Genomic DNA, 17160 nt, shown 5'->3' with positions numbered 1-17160 from the left:
TCATGGTCACGAATTCTCCCAATGTGGATGATGGTTCTGTACTCCAGCAATGCCCGGGACGTAGGCATTCGAGCGCCCGGTCCGGCATTCGTCTCCGGCTCCGGCACCCAAAGGCGCTTGTCCACCGGCACCTCCTCCGGGTCTACACACCAGGCTCGCAACTTGAAGAGGGAGAGGTCTTCTCTGTTCTTTGTTTCTGGTGCCAGACTCTCTATCAAACAAGCCGAGCCAAGCAGCTCCGCCGCTGTCTCAATCGTCCATGCATGAGAAGGAACTCCCTCGATCATCAGATCAACTTGTGGCCGCATAACCCTGGTGACTGCCTGCGCTTGCTTGAGCCACGGTTTGACATATAGCTTGAAGAAGTCATGCTCGACAGTGCCTGCCGCAAGCGCCCTGTTGCGAAGGTCTGGCGCCGCGAACACCACAAGGAAGTCCTCCAGATGAAACTTGTGAACCGAGAACCTATGACGGGGAATGCACAGCTCCGTGGAAATAGCCTCAGCCGCCTTCTGGCACGACACCGCCGGTCTGTTGCCGCCCACATACGCCACCACTGCCAAGCGAAGCCGCATCTCAACATCGTCAATCTCCTGCGTCCGACGGAGCACGCAAACGCCACCAGTAGCCGCGGCTGCAGATGCTGTTGCCTGCTCGAACCCCATAGGTGCGGTGTCCACCGGGACTGGCGAGGACCTCTCCAGCGGAGCGGTCTGCCTAGCCGTCGGCGACAGCCTGTGCGCAAGTCCAGCCTGCATTAGCTGCTGCGAAGACCGCGCTACCTTGGCAACAGCGTCTCTCCGGAGCTCTTCCTCCGACCTTGGGCTCCTCGGCCGCTTGCACTCCGTGGAGATGTGGCCCTCCAGTCCACACCGGATGCAGAGCGGGAGGAATTTGCATTCCTCTCTTCGGTGTCCCTCCCGAAAGCACTTGAAACAGAGGTCGAACAGATCAGCCGGAATCTCCCTCCTTTCCGGCGACGAGGCAGGCGAGCGCGACCTGGATCCTCCCGCCGCCGTCATCTTCTGGAAAGCTTTCCTCTTGCACCATAGAGCTTTGCGTGAAGGCCCCGGCTTGCGCCATGGGACTGCAGATCCCGCAGCCGGCCCAGGATTGGCACCAGTCGGCGCGCCTCCAGCACAGGTCGAATCACCCTCAGATCCGGACGAGCCCGACAGCCCGGGCCCGGAGACGATGGGCTGGAGCCTGGAGGACACCGACGCCGGGCTCGCGGGGCCGTCCGCCATGCCGGGCGCGAGCGGAAGCGGGAGGAGCCCGCGGGGGCGGGGGGAGAACGGGAGCTCCGGGCTCCTCGAGGCCGCCGGAGACAGAGGGGTGGACGCCGGGGCCGGGGTGGCCACCGGCGGGAGGGGGGAGAGAGAGGGGTGGACGCCGGGGCCGGAGTGGCCGCCGGCGGGGGAGGGGCTCGCTAGGGGCGGGGGAGGAGATGTTGTTCCATCTTAGCAATGTGGTGAAACCAGAAAAAGACTTTTTGTATGCCACATTACTTGATACGGTTTGTGTCTCCAGAGCCAAACATATTTTCTATTAGTTGGTAGAAACTGAAATTTTGGTTGCAAGTTCATAAAACATCATGTGTCGTGAATTATTCAAAAAAAGGTAACGCTCATGTTTTTGAAAAATAATAAGGTATTTAAAAAAGACCGACTCGTTGCAAAATAAAAAGTCGCGATCCAAAAAATTGATAAATAAATAAACCCATTTCCTTTGCCGCCCCGTCTCCCTCATATTTCTTCAGAAAAAGACATTTTGTATGCCACATTACGTGATACGGTTTGTGTCTCCCAGACCCAAACATATTTTCTATTAGTTGGTAGAAACGGAAATTTTGGTTGCAAGTTCATAAAACAACATGTGTCGTGAATTATTCAAAAAAGGTAACGCTCATGGTTTTGAAAAATAATAAGGTATTTTAAAAAAGACCGACTCGTTGAAAAAAAAACGTTGTAATCCAAAAAATTAAAAAACCACATGCGGTGAGCGTGGATCGAACACGCGACCTTGATATCTTCAGTCTGACGCTCTCCCAACTGAGCTATCCCCGCTATTGTTCGTTTCCCCACGTATTTAATATTTAACATAGTTCGGGCATACCAACTGTTAAAGCTCATATCGGAAAGAAGGATGCAAACTTAAGAGTGTGTCCTTTTTGTATTGCGCGATAATTCATCAGGTGTGTCCTTCTTTGTGATCAATTATCTTTGCGCATTTAGAGTGGATACGAACTCACAAACATTATCTTGTACACGCTAGACATTTGGATAAACAAAAGGATGCAAATCTAATCGTTGAATCTGACTGTAGGTTCTATCACTTACCCTTCTCTAAATACAAATACAGACATCCCATGACAAGTCAGGAAATACTCCCTCCGTCCGGAAATACTTGTCATTAAAATGAATAAAAGGGGATGTATCTAGATGCATTTTAATTTTAGATACATCCTTTTTTGTCTATTTTGATGACAAGTATTTCCGGACGGAAGGAGTAGTTGCCAGCTCTTTACGATAACTCTCAGGGAAGACCACACCAAGGCTGAGATCCGTTGTTCCTAAACTCTTCACAAGGTGTAGCGAAAGCTTCCTGGGTTCTCTCTCAGGCTAACATCAAAGAAAAATTAGCAAGTTAAAATGTCTCGCAGAATGTCACACCAAGAGGAAGATCCATTGTCTATCATAACATGGGAACAATCTGTACTTGTCTATCATGCTCCTTAAGGAAGTAATTTTCCCAAGAAGCAGTAAGAAGACTGGCCGCATTCTTCAGTACTCAGGTACAAGAATATTAAGTGTGGAAAACAAATTTTATGGAATGCTCCCATATTGCCAGGTGAGTACCAATTTCTTCAAAGGTCTGAAGTCCAAACTAACTAATTGATCCTGAGTAGAGCCAGAGCTGATGAATAATCATCATAAATTTTAACATTGAATGTCAACACAAATGCACATTTAATCTGAATGAACTATTTAAAAGTCGAGTTCCAGCTCTTGAACTTGGAAAAATGTCAAGTCCACATGTATGCTCATCAAGATTATCAAGATTCTTGTATGTGTCAGATGTGCCACAAAAAAAGGGCACTTTTGAGCCACCCAATTTTCAAGCCGAGCTACCCGAAAACAAGCGCGCTTTTGAGCCACCCTACTTTCGAGCCCAGCTATCATCTATGTTTATTAGTTTTTCTGCATAGGTCCACAGCCTAAGGCAAATTCAACATAGACTGCATGGATAGATCTTAATTTGGATATTACGAAAAAGGGTTTTCCCCCACTTTATATTATAAAGTACAACCGCCAAGCATCCAACAACATGAAACTACAAGTTCAGGGTACGAACAACAAATAGACGAGGTCCGACTGGGGGCACAGCCAAACAAGCCCCAAAGACAAGAAAAAGGCAACTCTAATCAGGCTCCAGTGGTGGGGGTGGTGATGGCGGGGCCACCGCGGCTGCAGAAGAGCGAAGACCTGCGACGATGGAGTCGATGAAGCCATGATCACGCCACTTGCTAACCGGTCTCCAGAGCTGTAGAAATCCACACATTTTAAAGATGGCATCAGTGACACGGCAAGGAATCACGTGCTCGATCACCAGTTTATTACGACAATTCCAGAGGGTCCACGCCAGGGTACCCACTACCACCCAAAGGGAGGGTCCACTAATAGGGGGGAATCTAGGATCTCCCTGAACAAGTCTGGGAGACTATCATGGCACCATGTCCCACCCACGACATCCCGAAAACAACTCCATAGGAATCGTGCAGCCGGGCACCGGAAGAAGATACGGTTGGAGTCTTCCGGAACTCCACATAAGGGACAAAGGCCATCACCCAGGCCATTACGCTTCTGGACCTCCGTGCCCGAGGGCAGGCTGCCGCGAACCCATTGCCACAAGAAGGTACGAATCTTAAGTGGTAACTTGATCTCCCATAGTACTGTAAGCTCATTGGGACCCGGAGTCGGCAAGATCGCGCGGTATAAGGATTTAGTGGAGAATGTCCCAGTCGGCTCAAGGTGCCACGCAACAGAGTCCGGTTCGAGCGAGGGAGTGTGCAGAGCCACGCACTCCAAAAGCTCGTCCCATTGCTCTCGCTCAAGTTCCCCAAAGGTGCGACGAAAGGAGATGGCGCATATGTCATGAAGGGTGGCTCCCACCGAAAGACGTGGGTGGGAGCAAATCGAGAATAAGGCATGGAACCTTTGCGCGAATGGTCTGGTTCCCGACCATCTGTCCAGCCAGAACAATGTATTGGAGCTCGAGCCCACAACAATCGACGTGCCGATCCGGAGGATCGACATCAATTGAATAATTGACTGCCAAAACTGGGATCCCCCAACCCGGGGGGCAAAGGCGAGAGGTTGTCTGCGTAGATACTTTGCGCGGATAATATCCAACCACAGGCCGCTGGCACCAGTCTTAATGCACCACAGCCACTTGGCGAGAAGAGAGATATTCATACGTTTTGAGGAGATAACACCAAAACCACCTTGATCCTTGGGCTTGCAGATCTCGGACCACTTGACCATATGGTATTTCTGCTTATTGCCTTCTCCCGCCCAGAAGAACCGGGAGAGGTACTTGGCGATCTCCTGATGAAGGGATTCATGCAAACTATAGAATCTCATAATATACAAGAGCAAGCTAATAAGGGATGAGTTCATCAAAACCACCCGTGCCGCCTTGGAGAGTCACCGCCCTTGCCACGGTTCTACCCAAAATTGGAGCTTGGAGACCGTAGGGCGGAGGTCCTTTTCCTAAAGGCGAACATCACTAATCGGCATGCCGAGATAGGTCGTCGAGAAGGATCCCAAACGACAGTTGAGGCGGTTGGCTATACGGTCCGCCTCCTCCGCGGAGTATCCAAGCACCATCACCTCGCTTTTCGTGAAGTTTATAGTAAAGACCCGACATCTCCTGGAAACAACATAGGAGCAAGAACTTGAGGTGTTGGATATCCTCATCCGAGCCCTCCACCATCAGAATCGTATCGTCCACGTACTAAAGATGCGTTAGCTCTCCATCATCGGTGAGATGGGGACAGATACCTCTTAATTTGGATATGAGTGATCAATGGATAAGATTTAACAAGAACTGCTGGAATTTTGTCTATTTTTGGCCTAGCCCAATAGCAGTTTCAGAAATTCCTAATAAATCATAGAGGCCCACGCAGCCCATTAGTGCAAGGCAAGAGGTGAAACTAAAGTTTAGTCCCACATTGCTAGTTTAGAGGGAGTTGGACCTCTTTATAAGGGAGGCTCTTTCCCCACTTGTATGAGCATGAGAAGACATCCACGCGCGCTCCTCCTCTGCCGCCCGCCTCGCCACGCCTCGCCTCGCCTCGCCTCGTCACGACGCGCCGCGCCACGGGTTGCGGGAATGAGCCGAGCCGATGCCTAAATTTTTGCCACGCACTACGGGTATACGAAAGGTCACTCGAAAGCTGAAACATTTTTTCTGTAGCGGACACTGAATCCGAACGGCGCGCCTCTTCGGCTGCTGCCTATTCGTTTCGTCTCCCGCGTTCCCTTCAGCTCCTGGCGCAGCCTCTCGCCTCCTTCTCTTGCGCCTATAAAAGGGAGGTCGCTCCTCTCAGAGAGACGCACAAGAACTACTTCCTCCTCTCGCCACCGGTTCCTGAGCACTGCGCTGCTGCTATGATTTTCCCCATCCCGGTTTGCGGCGTGCACCGCAGCTCGGGACAGTAGGCCTCCGAAACCGCACCTCTTTGAGTCTTGTACGGGAGAAGGGTGATAAGGTTTTTGGGGAGCGCTCTGTGCGACTACTAACTCCTTCGGCCCGGACGCCCCGGACTCCGATGACTACTTCCCCAACGACGACTACTTCCCTGACGTCGACAACCTCCTCGACGACATGGAGGACACCGAACCCAAGTCCAGTGCCTCTGCTCCAGCTGCTGTCTCGTATGTGTTCTTGTTTTTCCTGTTAGAGGTCCAGTCACAGTTGCTTCTTCTAGTGTTTTCCCTAGACATGTTAGGATCTACCTCATATATGCATCTTGATCTACTGTCTGCTCTAGAGATGATCGGTTCTACCTCATATATGCAGATATTATTTACCTTCTCTTTATCAAATCGCATGACTTGTTTTATCACTGCTATACTAGTCATGCTTTATCTAGTATTTCTGTTAATAAAATCATCCGGTAAATTGCTCATATTTCCAACAATCCAAAAACCTTATTATAGGCAATTTACCCTGAGTGGTTTTGCTGCTTCCATGAGACCTCCTATGTTTGAGGGTATCCACTATAAGAGGTGGCGCGTGAGAGCAGTCTTATGGTTTCAGACCATGAGCTGCTATGACGCCACTCTTGGCAAACCTGAAGGGGAGCAAGATGCCCAACAGGCACAAGCTTTTCAGAAAATGGATACCTTGTTTAAGGCTGCTCTCTTGAGTGTTCTTGGTGAGAACATAGTAGATGTGTATATATGCGTCGATTGACAATGTAAGAGATATGTGGGATGCACTCAAGGCCATGTTTGGGGTCTCGGATGCTGGCACTGAGCTGTACATCATGGAGCAATTCTATGACTACAGGATGACTGAAGAGCGCTCCGTGGTTGAGCAAGCTCATGAGATACAGTCATTTGCTAGAGAACTTGAGCACTTCAATTGTATCCTACCGGACAAGTTTATTGCCGGAGGTATCATAACTAAGCTTCCTCCCACGTGGAGGAACTTTGCTACCTTTCTGAAGCATAAGAGGCAGGAGTTTTCCGTTCCGGATCTCATTGGTACTCTTGATGTGGAAGAAAAGGCGAGAGCAAAGGACAACCGTGCTCGAGGTACTGAGGGAGGTTCTAGTGCCAATCTGGTACAGAAGAAGAACTTCCAGCCCCACAAGTTCAAGAACAAGGACAAGTTTGATGGTAAAGCAAAGTTTGATGGGAAGAACAAGGCTGTGCAACACACGAACTTCAAGAAGAAGAATGACAAGAAGAAAGGTGTTTGTCATGTGTGTGGAGATCCTGATCATTGGGCTCCTAGTTGCCCCAATCGCTATGACAAGTGTCATCCTGGGAAAGGCGGCAAGATCGCTAATGTTGTCATTGGAGACACTGACATGAAGGATGTTGGGTATGGTATATTTCCCACTATTCTTTCAGTATGTCATTCTCCTGATTGGTTGATTGACACAGGTGCTAATGTGCATGTATGCGGTGATATTTCCATGTTTTCGTCTTATCAGACCGCAGGGACTTCAACCGTGCTGATGGGCAACAGTTCAAGTGCTTCTGTTCGTGGTGTTGGCACGGTTGATCTGAAGTTTACTTCGGAGAAGATCGTGCGGCTGAAGAACGTGCATTATGTCCCCTCCGTCAATAAAAATCTTGTTAGCGGATCTCTTCTGTGTAGAGATGGCTACAAGCTTGTCTTTGAGTCAAATAAATTTGTAATTTCCAAGTATGGAACCTTTGTTGGTAAAGGCTATGAGTCAGGAGGCCTATTTGGTTTATCCTTATGACATGTTTGCAATAAAGTTGTTAATCATATTTGCAACAACAGTGAATCAAATGTGTGGCATTCACGTCTTTGTCATGTTAACTTTGGTTGCATGTCGCGACTAGCGAAGTTGAACTTAATCCCTAGTTTCACCACTGTCAAGGGATCCAAGTGTCAAGTGTGTGTGCAAGCTAAGCAACCACGTAAGTCTCATGTGACTGCGAAAACGAGAAATCTTGCACCACTAGAACTCATACATTCAGATCTATGTGAAATGAATGGTGTTTTGACAAAAGGTGGAAAGAAATATTTCATGATGTTAATTGATGACTCCACTAGATACTGTCATGTGTATCTTTTGAAATCTAAGGATGAGGCTTTGAACTATTTCAAGATCTATAAAGCTGAAGCGGAAAACCAACTTGATCAAAAGATCAAGAGGCTTAGGTCCGATCGTGGTGGAGAGTATTTCTCAGATGAATTTGATTCCTTTTGTGCGGAACATGGTATAATCCATGAGAGGACGCCTCCCTATTCACCTCAGTCAAATGGGGTGGCCGAAAGGAAGAACCGTACTCTAACTGATTTGGTTAACACCATGTTAGACACATCGGGTCTCTCCAAGGCATGGTGGGGGAGGCGATATTGACAGCATGTCATGTCCTAAACCGAGTTCCCACAAAGAACAAAGAGATAACTCCATTCGAGGAATGGGAGAAGAAAAGGTTAAAACTCTCTTATCTACGAACCTGGGGTTGTTTGGCGAAAGTCAATGTGCCAATTCCAAAGAAGCGGAAGCTGGGACCAAAAACTGTGGATTGTGTTTTCCTAGGATATGCTTTTCATAGCATTGGTTATAGATTCTTGGTTGTAAAATCTGAGGTACCTGACATGCATGTCGGTACGATCATGGAGTCGAATGATGCAACTTTCTTTGAAGATATCTTTCCCATGAAGGATATGGCTACCTCATCTAATCAGGAGATGCCTAGTTCATCGAATCAGGAACCAGTTACAATTACTGAACCTGCCATTTCGATGGAACACTTTGAAAAACCTGTGGAGGAGAACAATGAAGTTCCTACTAGGAGCAAGAGACAGAGGATTGCAAAGTCCTTTGGTGATGATTTTCTTGTGTATCTCATAGATGACACTCCCAGTTCTATTTCAGAGGCCTATGCATCTGAGGATGCTGACTACTGGAAGGAAGCAGTTCGTAGAGAGATGGATTCCATCTTGGCGAATGAAACTTGGGAGATAACTGATCATCCTTATGGGTGCAAACCTATAGGATGCAAATGGGTATTCAAGAAGAAGCTTAGGCCTGATGGTACTATTGAAAAGTACAAGGCTCGGCTCGTGGCAAAGGGTTATACCCAAAAGGAAGGTGAAGACTTCTTTGATACTTACTCACCTGTGGCTCGACTGACCACTATTCGAGTTCTACTTTCACTAGCTGCCTCACATGGTCTTCTCGTTCATCAAATGGACGTTAAGACTGCTTTCCTAAATGGAGAGTTGGAAGAAGAAATTTATATGAAACAACCAGATGGGGTTGTAATAGATGGTCAGGATGGGAAAGTGTGCAAGTTGCTGAAGTCTTTGTATGGACTCAAGCAAGCACCCAAACAGTGGCATGAGAAGTTCGTAAGAACTTTAACAACTGTAGGCTTTGTTGTGAACGAAGCTGACAAATGTGTGTACTATCGCCATGGTGGGGGCGAGGGAGTTATGCTTTGCTTGTATGTTGATGACATACTGATTTTTGGAACAAATCTGAATGTTATTAAGGAGGTCAAGGATTTCCTATCTCGCTGTTTTGAGATGAAGGATTTAGGAGTGGCTGATGTCATTCTGAACATCAAGTTGTTGAGAGACGATGATGGTTGGATTACATTGCTTCAATCTCACTATGTGGAAAAGATCTTGAGTCGCTTTGGCTACAGTGACTGCAACCCCTCTCCAACACCATATGATGCTAGTGTGTTGCTTCGAAAGAATCGAAGAATTGCTAGAGACCAATTGAAATATTCTCAGATTATTGGCTCGCTTATGTACTTAGCCAGTGCTACAAGACCCGACATCTCTTTTGCTGTTAGCAAACTGAGCCGGTTTGTCTCAAAACCAGAAGATGTGCATTGGAAAGCTCTAGAGAGAGTTTTGCGTTACTTGAAAGGCACTGCAAATTATGGAATTCACTACACTGGGCATCCAAAGGTGCTTGAAGGGTATAGTGACTCAAACTGGATCTCAGATGCTGATGAGATAAAGGCCACGAGCGGATATGTATTCACTCATGGAGGTGGCGCTGTTTCTTGGAAGTCTTGCAAGCAGACCATCTTAACGAGGTCAACAATGGAAGCAGAACTCACAACACTAGATACAGCTACGGTCGAAGCAGATTGGCTTCATCGGCTCTTGAATGACTTGCCGGTTGTTGAGAAACCTGTACTGGGTATCCTTATGAACTGTGATAATCAAACTGTGATCACGAAAGTGAATAGTTCAAAGGATAACATGAAGTCATCAAGACACGTTCAGAGAAGGTTAAAGTCTGTCAGAAAAATGAAAAACTCTAGAGTTATTGCATTGGATTATATCCAAACGTCTAAAAAAATTGGCATATCCTTTTACTAAGGGTCTATCACGTAATGTGATAGATAATGCATCGAGGGAGATGGGTATGAGACCCACAATATGAGTTGTTCACAGTGGTAACCTATTCTTTGTGATCGGAGATCCCGTGAATTAGATGTGGAAGACAAGCTGTTGGTCAACTTGGAGGAGAGTACCTTTACTATTAAAAATACCACTCCATGAAGATGCAATACTCTCCTAAATCTGCATGGCAGGTTGATGTATATCTTAATGTGTTCTAAGAGGATCTTTGAAGTAGAGATGTTGTCCTGTAGAACATCTTTTGAAGAACGCACCTATATGAGTCTGATTGTTAAACGTCGCAATCTATGAGAGTTGGTTTCTCTCTAGTAAACTCATGAAAGGTCTCAGAGTATGACGCATAAGCTCCACCCACGGGGAAGACCCACGGTAGCCACGTATCGGTCAAGGCTTTGTGTGAAGCTAGATTCACAGAAAACTTGTAGTTCAAGGCCCAGTCCACTGTTCAAGTTGCTTACTAGTGTAGCATAGAGTTCTAGGTGGAAGTTCAATTTAACAGTCTCCACTGCAGTACCGGTATATAAAACAGTGTTTTGGAACCAAAGGCAAATTTTGTGTGCCTCTGGGATCTCGTGGGGGATTGCTGGAATTTTGTCTATTTTTGGCCTAGCCCAATAGCAGTTTCAGAAATTCCTAATAAATCCTAGAGGCCCACGCAGCCCGTTAGTGCAAGGCAAGAGGTGGAACTAAAGTTTAGTCCCACATTGCTAGTTTAGAGGGAGTTGGACCTCTTTATAAGGGAGGCTCTTTCCCCACTTGTATGAGCATGAGAACAAGAGGGGCATCCACGCGCGCTCCTCCTTCGCTGCCCGCCTCGCCACGCCACGCCTCGCCTTGCCTCGTCACGACGCACCGCGGGTTGCGGGAATGAGTCGAGCCGATGCCTAAATTTTTGCCACGCACTACGGGTATACGAAAGGTCACTCGGAAGCTAAAACATTTTTTCTGTAGCGGACACTGAATCCGAACAACGCTCCTCTTCGGCTGCTGCCTATTCGTTTCGTCTTCCGCGTTCCCTTCAGCTCCCGGCGCAGCCTCTCGCCTCCTTCTCTTGCGCCTATAAAAGGGAGGTCGCTCCTCTCAGAGAGACGCACCAGAACTACTTCCTCCTCTCGCCACCGGTTCCTAAGCACTGCATTGCTTCTACGATCTTCCCCATCCCGGCTTGCGGCGTGCATCGCAGGTCGGGATAGTAGGCCTCCAAAACCGCACCTCTTTGAGTCCTGTACGGGAGAAGGGTGATAAGGTTTTTGGGGAGCGCTCTGCGCGACTACTGACTCCTTCGGCACGGACGCCCCGGACTCCGACGACTACTTCCCCAAGGACGACTACTTCCCCGATGTCGACAACCTCCTCGACGACATGGAGGACACCGACCCCAGGTCCAGTGCCTCTGCTCCGACTGCTGTCTCGTACGTGTTCTTGTTTTTCCGTTTAGAGGTCCTGTCACAGTTGCTTCTTCTAGTGTTTGCCCTAGACATATTAGGATCTACCTCATATATGCATCTTGATCTACTGTCTGCTCTAGAGATGATCGGTTCTACCTCATATATGCAGATATTATTTACCTTCTCTTTATCAAATCGCATGACTTGTTTTATCACTGCTATACTAGTCATGCTTTATCTAGTATTTCTGTTAATAAAATCATTCGGTAAATTGCTCATATTTCCAACAGGAACTACAGTTGACATCCCTTCTGGGTCTTAGAATGTGAGACACGTCGGTCCTGCAAGTCACAAATCTATTTTAGACCAATAAATAAACATGTGTGGTCACTAGAAATTTAGAGAGCACACATACATATACTTTGGGATCCAAACCATTGTGTTTGGCAATCTCCATCTTCCTCGTCAAATACTGGTGCCACACCTTCGATCTATCAAGCTAAAAATGAAACTGAAAATGAGTTGCAATCTTCCAGCAGAATAAATAAGAAATTTCCAAAAATGTACAAGAACATGCAGAAATTTCCAAATCTCACCCCTCTCTCGGATCCGCGGTGGCGCGGGCGTCCTGATCCGCGGGGTGCGGCTTTCCCGGCAGTGTGGCGGATCCCGGAGGCGGCGGGCTCGCGGCGGTGCACGGGCACCCAGATCCATGGGTGTGGGACTCCCGGCAGCGTCCGGGCTTCCGGCGGCGGCGGGATCGGTCGACGGCGGGCTTGGGCGATGGCGTCGGCCGCGCGGTGCCGGATCTCGTCGCTCGTGGCGGATCTCACCACTCCAGCCATCGTGGAGGAACCTGGACCTGGGGCGGCGGCCTCATTAGGCATGGCGACGACGCCCTCAGCTAGTGCGGGGGGGGGGGGGGGGGTGGATGGACATCATCTTGACCGTGTGGGCGGTGAGTTGCCAGTGGATCTCCTCCGCGCTGCAGGCCTTCTCCCGCTGCACTTGGTGGCTTACGATCGCGGTCGTCGGCCCCGATGCGTTCGTGGGGGCTGGTAGAGGTGACATCGGACCGGAGGAAACTCTGGATGACTCGTTCATCCCGATGGTGGCGACAACCAGGGTCATCATTCTCCTACTTGTAGGTGCCGTCGAGGTCCCTACCCTCTACCCTGACCCCATGCCCGGGTGAAAACCCAAAATTTCCTTAGATTGGGCGGCGGCGACATTGCATGTGTCATACCCTTCTTGGAGGCACCGCCTAGGGCGTTTGGGTGCTCGGTTAGAGGAACTGTCGGCGGTGGGGATGGGACTGGTGGCAGCAGGTGGTGTTCGCGACGTAGGAGCGCCGTGGCATCTGGCACGTCGACATTGGCAGGTCTCAGCGGCATGGAGCATCGGGGTCTCGCCGGTGGGCGTGTGATGATGGACGAGCACAAGATGGTGGCGTTGTATGGCATCGTGGTGGCATCGACGGTAGCTAGACCGGGCAAGGTAGGTGCAGCAGTACAACACTGAAGATGGATTGGTGGTAGGTGGTTGTGACTGTCTCATACCCGACAGGCGTCCTGGTTGAGGAGTGCGCTGGACTGGTGGGTGCCCCATACCTGGCAGGCGTCCTGGTTGGGACCTTAGGTCTTAGATGTTAGGTTTGGCTGCGAGGTCTGTTTGGTATTAGGCCCAGACTATCAACATCCTTCATTAACTGGATAGGAGTAGCGACACATGTTGCCTAGACGGTAGCTTTAGTCTTACTGTTGTATGACTTTGTAAGGTCTTGTGTGAATAACTAATAAAGTCGCTGCATGCATCGTCCAGATTCAGAGGCCGGGGATCCTCCTTCTTTTCTAAAAAAATGTAATCAACTCATGTGCTCCATCCTCTATAACCTAAATGAAAGATGGGTGTTTGCGTCATTGATGTGATTAAGAATATAGGATGTTGTGTTAGAGGAATGTTGCTTTTCGGCACAACATGAGTTCAGCGTAATGCTATACTATTAACTTTACTCCTAACATTAATATTTTATATAATTTTAAATATTGTATGAAATAACACATATTTGAAGTTATATGATTAAGAGAGAGTGTATATTAATTCTTTAGGGTATCTTCAACGCCGACCCTCAAACTGTCTGCAACCGTCCGAATTGCATGGCCCGGACGTGTTTTGCCATCCAGCACGGGCCTTTATCGGTCCGCTGACTAGTACGGACGTGATTTTTTCCACAAAGTGGGAACAAACTGGTGGGCTTTGCGGGTGTCTGGACGATTGCCACACCCGCTTCTAACTGCCCTGGCCCACCCAAAAACCTCTCCCTCGTCCGTGCCTTTCCCGCTCAAAGCCATATGCCCACATTCATGCCACTCTAGAGAAGCCGCTCCGCACTGGCGCTGCATTCAAGCGGCTCACTGGCCGAGGGTGCTGCCTGCGCCACATCCCCTGTGTCCGCTCCTATTCAATGCCGGAGAGACGTTTACTGGATGTAACCAGACAAATATTTGGCACACCCGTTCAATGCCCGCCCCTCCGCCTGCCGCCATTAAACAAACTCGCTGGTCGAGAAACCAAGTCCGGCACCCGCACATTCACACACCTGGCCACTTAGCCTCACTGACATCAACTATTCAAAGGTGGCCATACCCGGCTCATAGCACACCAAAACCCATATGCTCCACATCTTCCTCTTGTGCACTACATCCGCCATGAACGCTATGTTGGAGAGCCTCTCGTCAGAGCGGAAGCACTAGGTGTCCGCCCTTGCTGCCGCCTAGCAGAGCAGTCATGCCAGGCGGATCGAGGTCGGCATCCCAGCCAGTTCCCCCGAGGTCTCAATGACGACCCCACGACGAAGACGGATTTCGACAACGTCTCAGCATCGGAGCCTGCACTGATGCATGCCGGCTTGACCATGGAGCAGGCGCATGCGCACTTCACCGCCACCATGGCGGAGGACCAGCTGCGCTGGCATCTATGTTGGCATTTCAGTGGGCACAGGAGGAATGACGGTACAACTTGTTCCTCCTCGAGCAGCACCGGCTGGCGGAGGGCCAAATCTACGACGAGCTGTGAGCGAGGAGGCTATGGCGGCCACGGCCACGGCGAACCCCAACTTTGTGGCCAAGCAGCGGGCGCTCTACGATGGCGCACGTGCTCAAGCAGCCGCTCGCAACACAGAGCCGTCGCAGTCGGACGTGGAGGTGGCACAGGCGATCGAGGATGAGAACGCCGCCAGTTGCGTGTCCTACGCCCTGCCATCGAACTATCGGGGCGCATGTGGCAGGAGGACAGTGCCAACCCGTCCACATACATCACCGATCTCATGTCCACTGGAGACGGACAGGCCACGGACTCTGACGAGTAGAGCATGTGAGGCGGCGGGGCATTGTGTCCCAAGTGGGCCAGTCTGTCTCCCATGTTCTAGTCTTCCTCGCCTGCGACCGTACCTTCACTTTGCATCTTATCCCCTCCTCTCATGGAGACGACATATGGAGGACGTGGTCGCTGGAAGGGAACAACAAGGACCTGGATGACAGCCGCTGCCATAGGCTAGGTTTAGGTCCGGCCTCTTTTTTTTTGATGAACATTGTCCGTAATGTAATGAATATGTTCCTATTTGTATGAAAGTCATCCGGTTTGCATGTAATTCGCCCGGTTTATTGAAATCCGGTTTGAAATGTATGCAGATAGCTTTGGTGTCTGGCTCTCGCATCTATGTGCGGACTGGTACCCTCCGGTCCGCGGACGGACGCGGTAGTTGCATAACTTTTTTTCAAATTTTAGAGGCTTGGTTGTTATTTCACCCCGGAGTCCCAAATTTCTTGAAGATGGCCCTATGCAGGAGGAACACGCGAGGCTGAAACTTCCCCGCATGAGCGGTTGGTGTATCGTGCGCTCGAAACCAACACCACAACCTCCAAATATGAAGGCTCATGGGCTAGATATGGCGTGTGGTCTATACTTATTATTTTTCGAGAAAATGCAGAAGACCTTTGCATTTCATTTCATTGAAAAGGAAGGGTTTGAGTTACAATCCTTCTAGCATGCAAACATACAATGCAAAAGCGCAAAATCAGCGAACATCCCAAGTCTGGCGTGAGAGCTCTAAGTCCTAGCGCTACCGCCATGGCCCAAAGGGCCACCTCGTCCTTGATCTTCGTCATCAAGGTAGTGATCGAGGGGCGGGCTATGTCAAAGACACAGTCGCTACAATGCTTCCAAAGCATCCAGGGTATGAGCAGGGACACGGAAGCGAGGACCTTGTGCATGGGCTTGGGCGTGAGCTGTCTCTCGGAGAGCCACCACGTGTTGATCGATGGCTCAATGTCGGGCGGGTTGCAGGGTACCCTCATCTAGCTCAGTGCCTCATACCATACCAGCCGAGGGAAGGGGCAGGCGAGGAGGATATGTTGTATGGTCTCCGCCGCCTGATCGCAAAGTGGGCAACACCTCTCTGTATGTGCCAAATCTGGACACGACTCCTGCCCCCCCCCCCCCCCCCGCGTCTAATCCATGCACTGCCGCGCCGCCCCCTGTCCCCCATGCTCGGCTCCAGTCGAGAATCCTGCCTCAGGAACCGACGGGCCGGAGCGGTCATGCCTTTGCTCTCCCTCGCCGCTCCCCCAAGCTACTTACGAGCAGCATCTAGGCCTCATCATCGCACCTAATACCTCGCTGCAGCCTAACCCGCCCCGCTCGATCACCATGCACCAACCTCCAGTCGCCTCGCGCACTACTACACGCAATGGATCACGCAGCCCTGACACAAGATTTGCTGCCCATGCGGTCCAACAGCATCACGACGAGCTCGTACAGAGATGCCCTCCTCTCCTCCCCCCGCGACCACAGTCACCTATAGCCCCATCTCCCATATATACCACATTGGCATCTTCCTCCCCTCCACCTCCGCTCGCAACCACCACACTCCACCAAAAGGAGGCGATGCTGCTTCCAGTGTCTCGCTCTAGACCATCGCGTAGAAGACTGCCGTGACCCCGTCCGTTGCGCACGTTGCTGGCAGAACGGCCACCACAGCCGCGATTGCAGGTATCGCCGGATCTGGCCCCTCTTCCCTTCACATCCTGACTCATTTCCCCTGACCCCTAACCCATCTTTCTGCTCTCGCAGCATAGACCCTGGCAGCTCCTCATTGGCAGCGGCACGCGAACAACACACTCTCATGATCGGCCAAGTCCCCATCATCCTCTCTGAGCCTTTCCCCGCCGTCTGCATTCCTTCCCCCTTCATTCTTCAGGGCACCCTTGTTGCCACAATCGGGGACCACTTCCCTCCCCCTTCGTCTCCACGCATCTCAGCTCATCCGCCCACCCCCACCACTCCATACCACGCCACCATCCACACTCCCACATACCCCTTCAACACCCAAGAACTGCGAGATCGTCTCTCCGACGTCTTCATCGCTTCATAGTATACTAGAACCACCTCACATGTGTCCGAGTCTGACTCTGATGACGAGCTGCCATGTCCAGCCCATGCAGCCGAGGCTGGGCTGCTGCCTCCCTATGGAGACATGCCGCTTGTCGTTGCACCACCCTACTTAGTCAGCTACCCGCGCCGCTTTGCCTTCGCTCACCTCCAAAACCTAGAT

General features: G+C 50.1%; 1 non-coding gene across 1 annotated transcript; it reads right to left on the bottom strand.

The window, feature by feature from the left end:
- Window positions 1-1993: 1993 nt before the first annotated feature.
- TRNAF-GAA (transfer RNA phenylalanine (anticodon GAA)) lies at window positions 1994-2066 on the bottom strand. The gene has a single exon. It is a non-coding gene; the product is annotated as a tRNA-Phe (tRNA).
- Between the last annotated feature and the right edge of the window lie 15094 nt (window positions 2067-17160).

Source organism: Triticum aestivum, chromosome 7B (genome assembly GCF_018294505.1).
Source record: "Triticum aestivum cultivar Chinese Spring chromosome 7B, IWGSC CS RefSeq v2.1, whole genome shotgun sequence".
Classification (NCBI taxonomy): domain Eukaryota; kingdom Viridiplantae; phylum Streptophyta; class Magnoliopsida; order Poales; family Poaceae; genus Triticum; species Triticum aestivum.
The sequence above is the reverse complement of the archived record's forward strand: the minus strand, read 5'-3'. Positions and strand labels throughout refer to the sequence as shown.